Source organism: Atractosteus spatula, chromosome 4 (assembly GCF_055471065.1).
Source record: "Atractosteus spatula isolate fAtrSpa1 chromosome 4, fAtrSpa1.hap1, whole genome shotgun sequence".
NCBI classification, from domain to species: domain Eukaryota; kingdom Metazoa; phylum Chordata; class Actinopteri; order Semionotiformes; family Lepisosteidae; genus Atractosteus; species Atractosteus spatula.
This window is the reverse complement of record NC_142709.1, coordinates 29900628-29911060: the sequence shown is the minus strand read 5'-3', so window position 1 is coordinate 29911060 and position 10433 is coordinate 29900628. Positions and strand designations below refer to the sequence as shown.

At 37.5% G+C, this 10433-nt stretch overlaps 1 long non-coding RNA gene across 1 annotated transcript; it reads right to left on the bottom strand.

The window, feature by feature from the left end:
* Positions 1–921: 921 nt before the first annotated feature.
* On the bottom strand, positions 922–7431 carry LOC148836048 (uncharacterized). The gene is made up of 3 exons (XR_016090944.1): positions 6820–7431; positions 5960–5996; positions 922–4023 (listed from the first exon to the last, which is right to left on the bottom strand). It is a non-coding gene; the product is annotated as an uncharacterized LOC148836048 (long non-coding RNA).
* Between the last annotated feature and the right edge of the window lie 3002 nt (positions 7432–10433).

The following is a 10433-nucleotide window of genomic DNA, read 5'->3' as shown; positions in this document are numbered from 1 at the left end:
AGCATGATTACATAAAAAATTACATCAAAATTTGATCAATATCAAGCCCAAATCCTACTGTCCTGATTGTAAAACACTACACTGTTTCCATTTTTATGAAAGTTTGCATGACCACAAGCTAGTCATTTTATTTAAGATTTATTCTCCAAATTGGAATTGGACATGAATATATTTGGGTTAACAACTGGGTAATGGATAGAAATCTACACATAGATGTTTGCGTGAATGCCCAAACTGGATTGATGTAACTGGAGTAATACCATGATAATCTGCATTATAACCACTTCTCTTGCTGATTTATATCAAAGATCTAGGGTGGAAGTGTCATAGTTAATTTCTTAAGGGCCAAGTGACTTCTGTAATATGATCCAATCTGGCTAATCAATTAAACATCCATCCATTTTCTAATCGATTCCTCCAATTCAGTGTCAAGGGGAGCTGGAATCTGTCCCTGCAAGGTAGAGCACACAGTGAATGGGAAGCAAGTCCATTGCAGGACAGACAGACACAGAGACACACACAAACCGACCCTCAAACAAGGGGAGATCAAACAAACTTCCATACAGATTGCACCTCTGGAATTTGATTCAGAGTCCCAGCACAGCGAGGCAGCTATGCTAACCACTGTACCACTGTGCCACCCATCAATTAAACAATTTGTGTAATTGTGTTCTTAGTTAGACATACACACAGCAGGATGTTTTAAGAGCTTTCACAGTAGATCACTCAAATATTCACTTCATTAACAGAAAAGTTACCAATAAAACATCTCACAGCCAGATCAAATGAATTACAATTATGCAGTTACTGTAGTACAGTAGTGCTACAGTAGTTACAGCTATGAATTACATTATTCCAGCACGTATGTAACTGTGAGCTCAGGTGGAAAAAAATCCAGAAGACACCAAGCCCTACAAGAACTGTAATCTAACACCCTACATTTGGAGTCTTTTAATTATTATAAACGAATCAAGATCATGGACATTACCAAAATAGGATGATTAATAAATACTGCTGAAGGTACAACATAAATTCAAAAAGCTTTAGATATACATCACTGAACTGCGCAAACACATGACAGGGGACATGTAGAATTAATTGCAGAGTATTATATGCAATTGGCAAAAACAAAAAGTATAAATGTTGAAGAAGAAAACATCCAGACAGGTTTTTATTCTGACATACCTGTGAAAGCAATGTGGAAAAGCAGCTAGAAAAGTAAACTGAACGTTAGGATATACTGTTAAAAGATCATCTTATGTTAAAAGTGTTAAAAGTGGAAAATGCACTTGTGAAGACCTCATTTAGAATAATGTTTTCAATTTTGCTCATTATGATGTAACGAAAGATATTCTTTTACTAGCCTTTGAAAGACCAACAGCATACATTTCCAGACTAAAAGGTATCTCCTGATCTAATGAGCTACAAAAACAGAATAGTTCTTTTCCAGAGAGAGAAGACTATGAAGCCCAATTCAAGTATCCAAAATCAGGCACTGACAAAGTTAAAGGGGAACTGCAGTCCCAATTTCTCAGACCAGTTAATAAATCTCAGTAACAAAATAAGATCATCGACGGTATAGAAACATTTTACAAATTTCGAATTTAGCACAAGATTTGAACTTTGTGAAAGTACTGTAAGTGGGCCATGTTGTCAAAAACCCCTGGTCTCCCCAGCCGAGAACAAGAGTTCCCACAAATTGTGACATGATGTTGCCCTTCCTGCTCACTAGTCACAGTTATGACTAATGTAAGGTGATGTATAAATGAAAAAGTAATGCTTGTGCAGCAGACATTTCACCATAGTAATATTCCAATGTGATCTGCATGCAGAGTTAACGAGTAGTAAAATTGAAAGCAATATTTCAATTGGATTGAAAGAGATGTATTCAGAAGCCTGCTTATTTACAATGTAATTAGGCCACTTCACATCACAGGAAGTTTTGCTGCCTCGTTCTGAATTGCAAAACATGGCACTACTCATACCTGGAAATTTTAGTCTATTTTGTGATGTAAATTGAAGGTTTTACAAGTTGCTGTGTACATTTTACTTTAATTGTGGTTTGAAATGTACTAATCAAAGCTGATTCTTTCTAACCCTGGAATATAAAAATAACATTGCAGTTCCCCTTTAACCTAATGAAACACAAATCAGAGAATACAAATATAAAGTTAGGGGAAGTGCTTTTACAATTCAGAGTAAGATGCACTTCTTTACACAAAATGTTGTGGGAGCATGGAACAAGCTATCCAGCCATATTGTGAAAGTTGATACCAAAGCTTCAGTCAGCAAATTCTGATTTAATTAGACACTCAGACCAATTAGCAACTTAAAACCAGTCAACAATGGTGGGCCCACTCCTGTCAAGCAAAGTTTTTCATGTTACACAGTATTTTTTCATTATTGTAAATCATAGAACCGTCAATCATATACCTGCATATGAAACTGAAAAATGACTAGATTTCATTCAAAACATTAATTCATTTTACTCAAGTGCAATGCTGGTATGCCCTAATATGCAGAGCTTTATTTTCACTGCAGCCAATTTCCTATCTAGAAGGAGGAGCAGAGCAAGTCCAGTACTTTCTTTGTTTAGTCAGGTGACTGCAATTTCTTGGCTGTTAATGTACTGTAGATAGTAGAAGAACTATTGCTGAACTTCATCTAAACAACATGCTGATACTATACAGAATCTATGGATTAATGTGTCTAATAGTAAATAGAATCACTTGATTATCTACCAGTCACAATGCATTTTTAATTTTACATTATTCATATAAAATGAATAAATAAAATGGTCACAAACAAGAGAAGGTCTTCTGGCCCACCTCTGTCCATTTATATATAATTTTTTTCCAGTAGCACATTCATCCAGCCATTTCTAGGAAAGAATCATGGGTGTCAGTGTCGACGACACGATTGGGCAGGCTGTCGTACTCATATAGTCCTTGGTGCAAAATATGTCCCCTGAACTCAAGGGGGCATAAATACTCCTATAACTTAACTCTGAGATCAACTAAACCACTTTGGACTTTTTTATATATTGAAGTGCCTTTTTTTTAAAAAAAAAAGTATCGCCACCAGACTGGATAATTGCCAAAATTGTGTGTTTGATGTCTCGGGTTACGTCTATGAACTCTGTGCTGTCACGCAGCAGAGAATTCGGGAGGGTGCGCAGACTACCCTCTTAAAGCCAGCAAACCTTTAAGTCACTCACTTTCCAACATGTCACAGGCATCGCAACCCCACACTGGAGTTTCTTTTCAGCACTGCCTGGGAGAGGGCCTACAGGGATCGCTCTGTACTACACCCACTCCCCGGGTATGGTAAGAGTTCGGTTCGGCATGTGTTTACATGACCCAAACCTTCCAGAAGTCAGAAGCAACCCTTTTCTAGCCACTGTGTCATACATACAGAGAATTATCATTCATGATACTGCAGCGGTTACCATTTCGGTTTTGTATGTTCTCCCTGTGTCCTTGTGGGTTTCCTCTGGGGGCTCCAGTTTCCACACCCTGGATGAGACATCGCAGGGTACACCCAGACATAAATATGCATTTGTTAACATCAGGGTTAATTTCCACAGAACTAATGAATGGACTGTGGGGAGGGGAACTGGAGCACCTGGAAGGAAAAAAACCCACATAAACACAGGGAAAACATATGTACTGTACAAAGTCCATTAAGATTTCACCCAGAGCCTCAGTATTGTCAGGCAGCAATGCTAACCACTGCACCCTCATGCTGCCCAAAATAGATGTCCTGATGCTTTAATTCATATTTTATGCACATTACACCATTACATAATACATCATTTCCATACAGTTCAATCTTCATCAAAAAGTTTCCTTTTAACTGTTTTCATATTACTTATAGAAAGATCATCGAGACTGCATTTCCATGGAGTTTCAGCCTCACAGTATATATGTTTTGTGTGGTGTTCAGGAGTCAAAGATTCTGCAGGAATGTTGTGTTGGCTTGGAAGCAGATGTTGATAACGACTGTTTTCCTTTGCTCCATGACCTGTGAATAAATAAAAGCATATTTTACATAACAGCACCCCTCAAATGCAATGTAAACAACTCAAAAGTAGTATTTCTCCAAATATAGCTTTGGATTTTAACATAGAAAGTACAAACCTTATACCATTCTAAGAACATAAACCAATTTCTTTACCTTCTAGCAAGTGAAAGACTATGAGAAAAGCATTTGTTATAAATGATAAGGTTTTAACTATGTTCCATCAACAAAAAGAGGGATCTTTTAGGATTAGCCTTCATTTAGGAATAAGTAACATAAAATAACTTCTTTTTTCAGTATTTTTCTAGTTTCTTTTCTTGGTGATTTTTAACTTCACATAATTATTTGTTTTCACCAACCACTTTTCTTTAGTTTATCCAAGCCACAGCAAAAAGAAATTTAAAAATACATAGGTCAAGCTTATGGGTGTTGTCAAAACACTGCACATTTCTTCCCTGTGGTAAATGTACTGCAACATTGTTAACGTTTCTTTTTGCCAAAAACAATAACCTGAAAAACCCATGGCAGAGAGACAATAACTTGTTACTAGTTCGCTGTAGCGAAGCGGCGATTGGAAGCACGGGTGAGTCATCAAGGGGCGGAGTCACTCTATTCAGCAAAACCACGTTCTTCAGATTCTCACAAGGAAATCAAGGAATGTGCTGCAACTGGTGACTTTAGCTCCCTATATAAGCGGTTCCGGAGGCAAAGGTTGCTTTTGCATTTTTCAAAGTGCCTTTCCACAGAGCCTCTAAGGTTATGAAGCAGTGAGCATAGCGGGATTAGGTTACGATAGCAGCCTCGGTGGTTTTCCGGGTCGGGGCGCCGGTAAGTAAGAAGACGGTTAATGAGCGCACCTGGCCAACCGGAAACGACTGAGAGAGGTTATTGCCACTAACTGGGTTGAGACGCTTACTGGTTATGGAAAGATAAGGTTACGGTTCATGTTGTAACCCCTGGCCACGCTACCCAATAAAAGGGGGACCTGTGCACATGTGCAAGTATCTTTTATGTAGACACGTACTGTATGTACTGGTCAGTATTGATAAAAATTGTTCCTTATTACAGACCGGTTATACAGTAGATCAGGATGAGCCCTAAACTCGTACCTGTTACGGTAAATCTTCTCAAGAACCTGTAGAACTATGAAATAAGCACACTGATGCTGCAACACTGCAAGAAACACCAGGCATTCATATGACTGCAACATTTTTTTATAAAGAAGTGGTTTTGTTTTTATTCTTTAATGAGTCTCCATGTGTCATTATGGTTGCTCAAAATAAGATGTCATTTGACCTACTTAGCCAAATTCAGAACAGCTAATCCACTGCTGTAGCAGAAACACCTTACCTAACAGTCAGTCTTTCATTTTGGGGGGGGGGGGGACATCTTAGAAAAAGATAGGTTAACTCAAACAACTCTGGTGTTTTCCTAGCATCTTTTTCACCTGAAAGCACCTTGTATAACTTTGAGCCAGTGCTGCAGAAGTAAGGAACAAGCTACCCTAGGAATAAGCCAACCATGTAGTTGAAAATACTCTTATGTTCAGGAATTGGCTGGTTGACATTACTGTATATCAATTCACTAATCACCAGACTTATTGTAACAATCAACCAAATGGGTTGAAGTGTTAAATATCACATTTGTAACTGTTATGTTGCATTTCTGATAAAATAATGGAGAACAAACTGCATTGAAAAATGGTATTGGCCTATCATTCTCATCCATTGAGATCCTTTCATGATTTTATTATACGGTAAATTTAGGAAGCTGAAAATATTGGAAGGTGTATAGACATTTTCATGCCTTCTATCTAATGCATCTTTTCTAAAGCAATTTTATTGATTGATTGATTGATCTGAATTGGGGGGGAGGAGTGAATCCAAATTATATATGTGCATTTTAAAAACTGGTTACTTCCTTTTAGGGGAACACCTACCTGGGCTGTCTTTTCCACAGTCAGAGCAGTTAACACACTAAAAGAAAGAAATGGAGAAGAAAACCAGGTTGGGGAATTTCATGTATGTCTATCAGTTTACATTGTCTTGCTGAGTAAAATTAATTATCCATTAATTTCAATGACTAGCTAGTCCAATACAGGGGTCACAGTGAGTCAGGATGCCTGTCCATAGCTAGGTATACATGATGGCATGATTTCAGGATGCCAATCTAACCTGGAGCACTTGGAGAAAGCCTGTGCATGCCACTGTCACAGAAAAATTAACCATTGAAAGAATAAATGTTTAAAACCTGATATAATTAGAAAAGTACTTATTAAAAGCTGTGTAAAAAGAGTATCTGAATATGTGAGAATCGGAGTCTATAGATTAAAAAGTTGTTTGAAAAGCTCAGATAAAAGGTCAGGCACTTTAATATGGTATTACATGCATGGCTGTAGCTCTATAGAGAATTCCAGGGGAATCAGTTAATGAAATTAAGTAAGCTTTTGTGAGACCCTTATTGTACTTGATGCATTTGCTCTTCTTAGAATCTGTAAGAAAATCATAGGATTAAAAACAATATACTGTATTTTTCATGGTGCATAACTGAAGAAAGTCTGGAACTGAAGCTAGTTTACCATCACATTTCCCTTCCTAATCTCTTGAAATCTTTCATTCAAGCTTTCTAGGTCATGATTCAGATGATTCTATAATCAACCTGACAAGTCAATGTTGAAAATCATTTTTTTTTTTTGTCTGCAGTATCAATAGGTAGCTTATGGCTGTATGCTTTGAAAATTTGTACAAATGAGACATGCTGTAGATTGCCATTGGCAGTTAGTCAGAGAGAAAGTCCTACCTGATTCAAAATAGCTTGCAGAGTAGAGGAGTACTGCTTGCTCATGTCATCTAAACAATGCCATTCCTGAAATGCTTTGTGCTCGGTAACAAACAAATAGAAACATGTGCCAAAGTCCTGTTTCTCCATCACCTTTAAGGACACCCCTGCACACTCCAGGTACTGCAGGCCTTTCTGAATCTTTGTGCCCAGGAAAGTAGAGCTTGGAAAACATTACGTTAATTTTGATTCTTCTCTCCAATTTTGCATAGGTAGCCAGTCTGTAACAGCACTCATTGCAAGGACTGAAAGACATGTACAAGGTCAATGTGTACTTCAGAGTTTCGTCTGGTTGGTTTTGTGTCAAAAATGTCTTGATCTCTTCCAATACCATACTTTCTGCATGGCTGTGGCCAGGTTTGTTGTAAGCATATCCCCAGATATCCCAGAGTATTTTAGTGGACTGACACAGGCTGAAACAGAGCAATGTTTTACATGTTCTGAGGGTGTTGCAGAATTCCTGGTAAAAGTGATCCTGTGGCAATCTTTTCCTCAGTCTGAGAGGATGTTTCTTACAGACAATGTCATCTCTATGGATTTCTTCCATGACAGCAGCTGAATGTCAGTGAATGGCTGTGGAAAATAGAATTGTGGTTACAATTGTACAAATCCCACTCTGGTGAATATTGGGGTAGATTTCAGAATAAAACAATTCTGTAAATACTGAATGCAATATGAGTTAAACATGTAAATATTTTATACTTAAACACTGTAAAATATTAAGTTAAACTTTATACATGGAACCTTAACCTATTGTTTTAATGTGGGTTTTTTGGAAACTTAACTTGCAGTATGTCCACATTCATAATTCTATTTACTTATTTTACAAAGTACTCCTTGCATAACAGTTTTTAAAACCCTAACTTGATACTATTTTATGTTGAGCTAATTCATTGAAAATTAAGTGTTTGGGTATTGGAAAGAGTCCATTTTATGCAGTCCTTTAGTAGAACCTTTCTTATTGTACACAGGGAGTTGCAGGAAGGAAATGACTTAGTGATGTTAAATAGTCTCCTTTGGTTAAAAACTATAATGAGCAAAATCTTTTCTTCACTGTCGCCAAATTCACCATTATATTTAGTATATTACAACAACTTATTGAAACAAACATGCAAACAACAACAACAACAGCAGCAGCCCTTTTGCTTGTTAGTAACTAATCCAAGTATCTTATCCAGTAATTTCTTTAAAGAATCCTGAGCATTGGCTTCATAAGCATGGCTGTATAGTTCTAGTAAAGAATAAAAAGAAATTTGGGTGAAGAGCCTCATGTTCAGTTTTAAATGCACATACACTTGTGCCCTCTGGTTTGTGGTTCACTGTACTACAGTATGTGGGGGTAAACAGTTGCATTTAATAATATATTACATGCATCATATTAAGTGTTCGTTTTATCAGGCTGAGTGATTGAAAACTAGCCCATTTGAATAAGTTCACAAATCAGGTATGGAGGGGATATGTTATCCTCAGTTTGCAACACAGTGCCCCTTGGTGCCTACCATGCCTGTGACTTAACCATGCAATCAGTGTTGTCTTCCTCTGTTGCAGGAGGCTCACAGTGTATATGGTAATGTATATGTCTGAAGATGCATGCAACACATTAGTCTTTCCTGCGCCAATATGAAGGTGGCTGCAGTGAGCGAAGAGAATTGCACATTGTTGATGGTAAATGTGAGGGATCAGGAGGGTGGACAAATCTGGAAAAGCTGCATTTAGAAAAACAAAGGAATACTGCAAACCATTAAAACAGACATCACACAACTGATTTGTTTTCACTTGGTATGGAAGCTTAAAAGGCCATTACATGTCACTTGGACTCTGTTGGTGTAAAAAAAAACCCTGTCAAACGTATAAAATATTTCTACTGCATGTTGTGCGTATGTATACTAAAAAAACAATACAAATTAAAAGTTCATTGCGGATCTAGATTAAGAGCATTTTTTTTAGCTTGCAGAAGGCCTAAACTGAATTTAAAATGTATCTGTAATTGTTTTAATTCTTATTTTCTAATCTAGTTGTTTTTCAAAGATTAAGTGTATTAATGTTCCTTCATTAATATCTCCAGTTCTTATGGAAGCCCGTTTCCGCCAGGCAGTAAAAACACTTGATGGTATCTCAGAATTGCGACTACAAAATGGCCCACGTTTCATTGTCTGTCCGTTTGTTATTGTAACGGATTCGGGTTCTAGGGCTTGTGCCCTCGCCGCTCCCACCCTAGTTTGTGCTTCACTGCATGGACTCAAACACAGGTCTTGCCAGCTGAGCTGAAGACCTTTTATTAGTTAAAGGAATTGTACCAAAATGTCTTGGATAGATTTCCAAAATGTTATTGTTAAACATTTAAAGGTAAATGTTAAATTTAAAGATTTTGATATTTTATATTTAGATCTGATTTGGATAAAGGATGTTCTTTTTATTAATCTGTTAATTATGTTGGCAAAATACTTCATCCACAAAAGTAAATGGTCTAATACTGCTCTCTCTAATGCTTTTAAAGTACAATTTCTTTTTTACTTAATTCCTATTAGAATTTTAAAAAATAAAAAGGCAAGACATACAATGGAAATATGTAAAAAGTTTCAGATTTTATCATTGTGAATTCCTCTGGATGTTAAGTGTTTTTCTGTATCCTTTTCATATTCTGTCTCCTTTTTTGGTATTTCTGGTGTTTAAATAAACTTTTTTTTAAAAGCCCACCGTCCATTATTCCACTCGGGTACTATGGAAGCCTCCCTAGTGGAAATGGGATTCCATAAAAACTAGTGTAATTAAAGTCTTCAGGCCTATAGATCCTGTACGGTTTATGAATATAGTGTAACGGAACGGCCGACATATAGGTTGTACGATCTGGTTGCAGTGTGGTGACAGAACCGCCCTCCCCTACCCACAACAGGGATGCTGGCCGCCTGGGCTAGGTCTTTAGCTCAGCTGGCAAGATCGGGGATGCAGTGAGGTACGAACTAGGGTGGGAGTGGCCCTAGAACCCGACTCCGTTACAATAAAAGGACAGACCATGAAATGTGGGTTATTTCGAAGTTGCAAATGTGAGAGGAAAAAGTCGTAATTGCGGGGTACCGTAGCACGTTTTCTTTTACTCCCTAGCGGAAACGGGAGTATAAGTATGTTTTTGGAAGGTTTGTTGAAAATGTAATTTGTGGAAAGACCTCACAGCTTCTGTGATAAACTCTTTATTACTGGAAATGGCCATGAAGCAATGGATGTCCTGACAACACTTATCTGATAAAACTGTACTAAGAAGACTATGACACTAGAGGGCAAACATGTTTAAAGGCCAGCTATATAATATCCATGTAAATTCAAGTGTGCCAGTTTCATAATTAAAAAGCAGCATTCCAGACGCGGTCATATCACAGCTAATCCCGAACAGTCGCCGCAGTTAAACCTTCTGCGAGTTGCTAAGGACTCGCGATCCTACGTCTGGGAGAAGCATTTTAGCTGAACGCAACAAAAAGTTGGCGACTGCTAGAAAAAAAAATTCCGACAAAATATTTAAAACCTAAACATGTCTGTAGATGAGCACGACTGGATCGTATGCAAATAAACCTAAGCAAAAA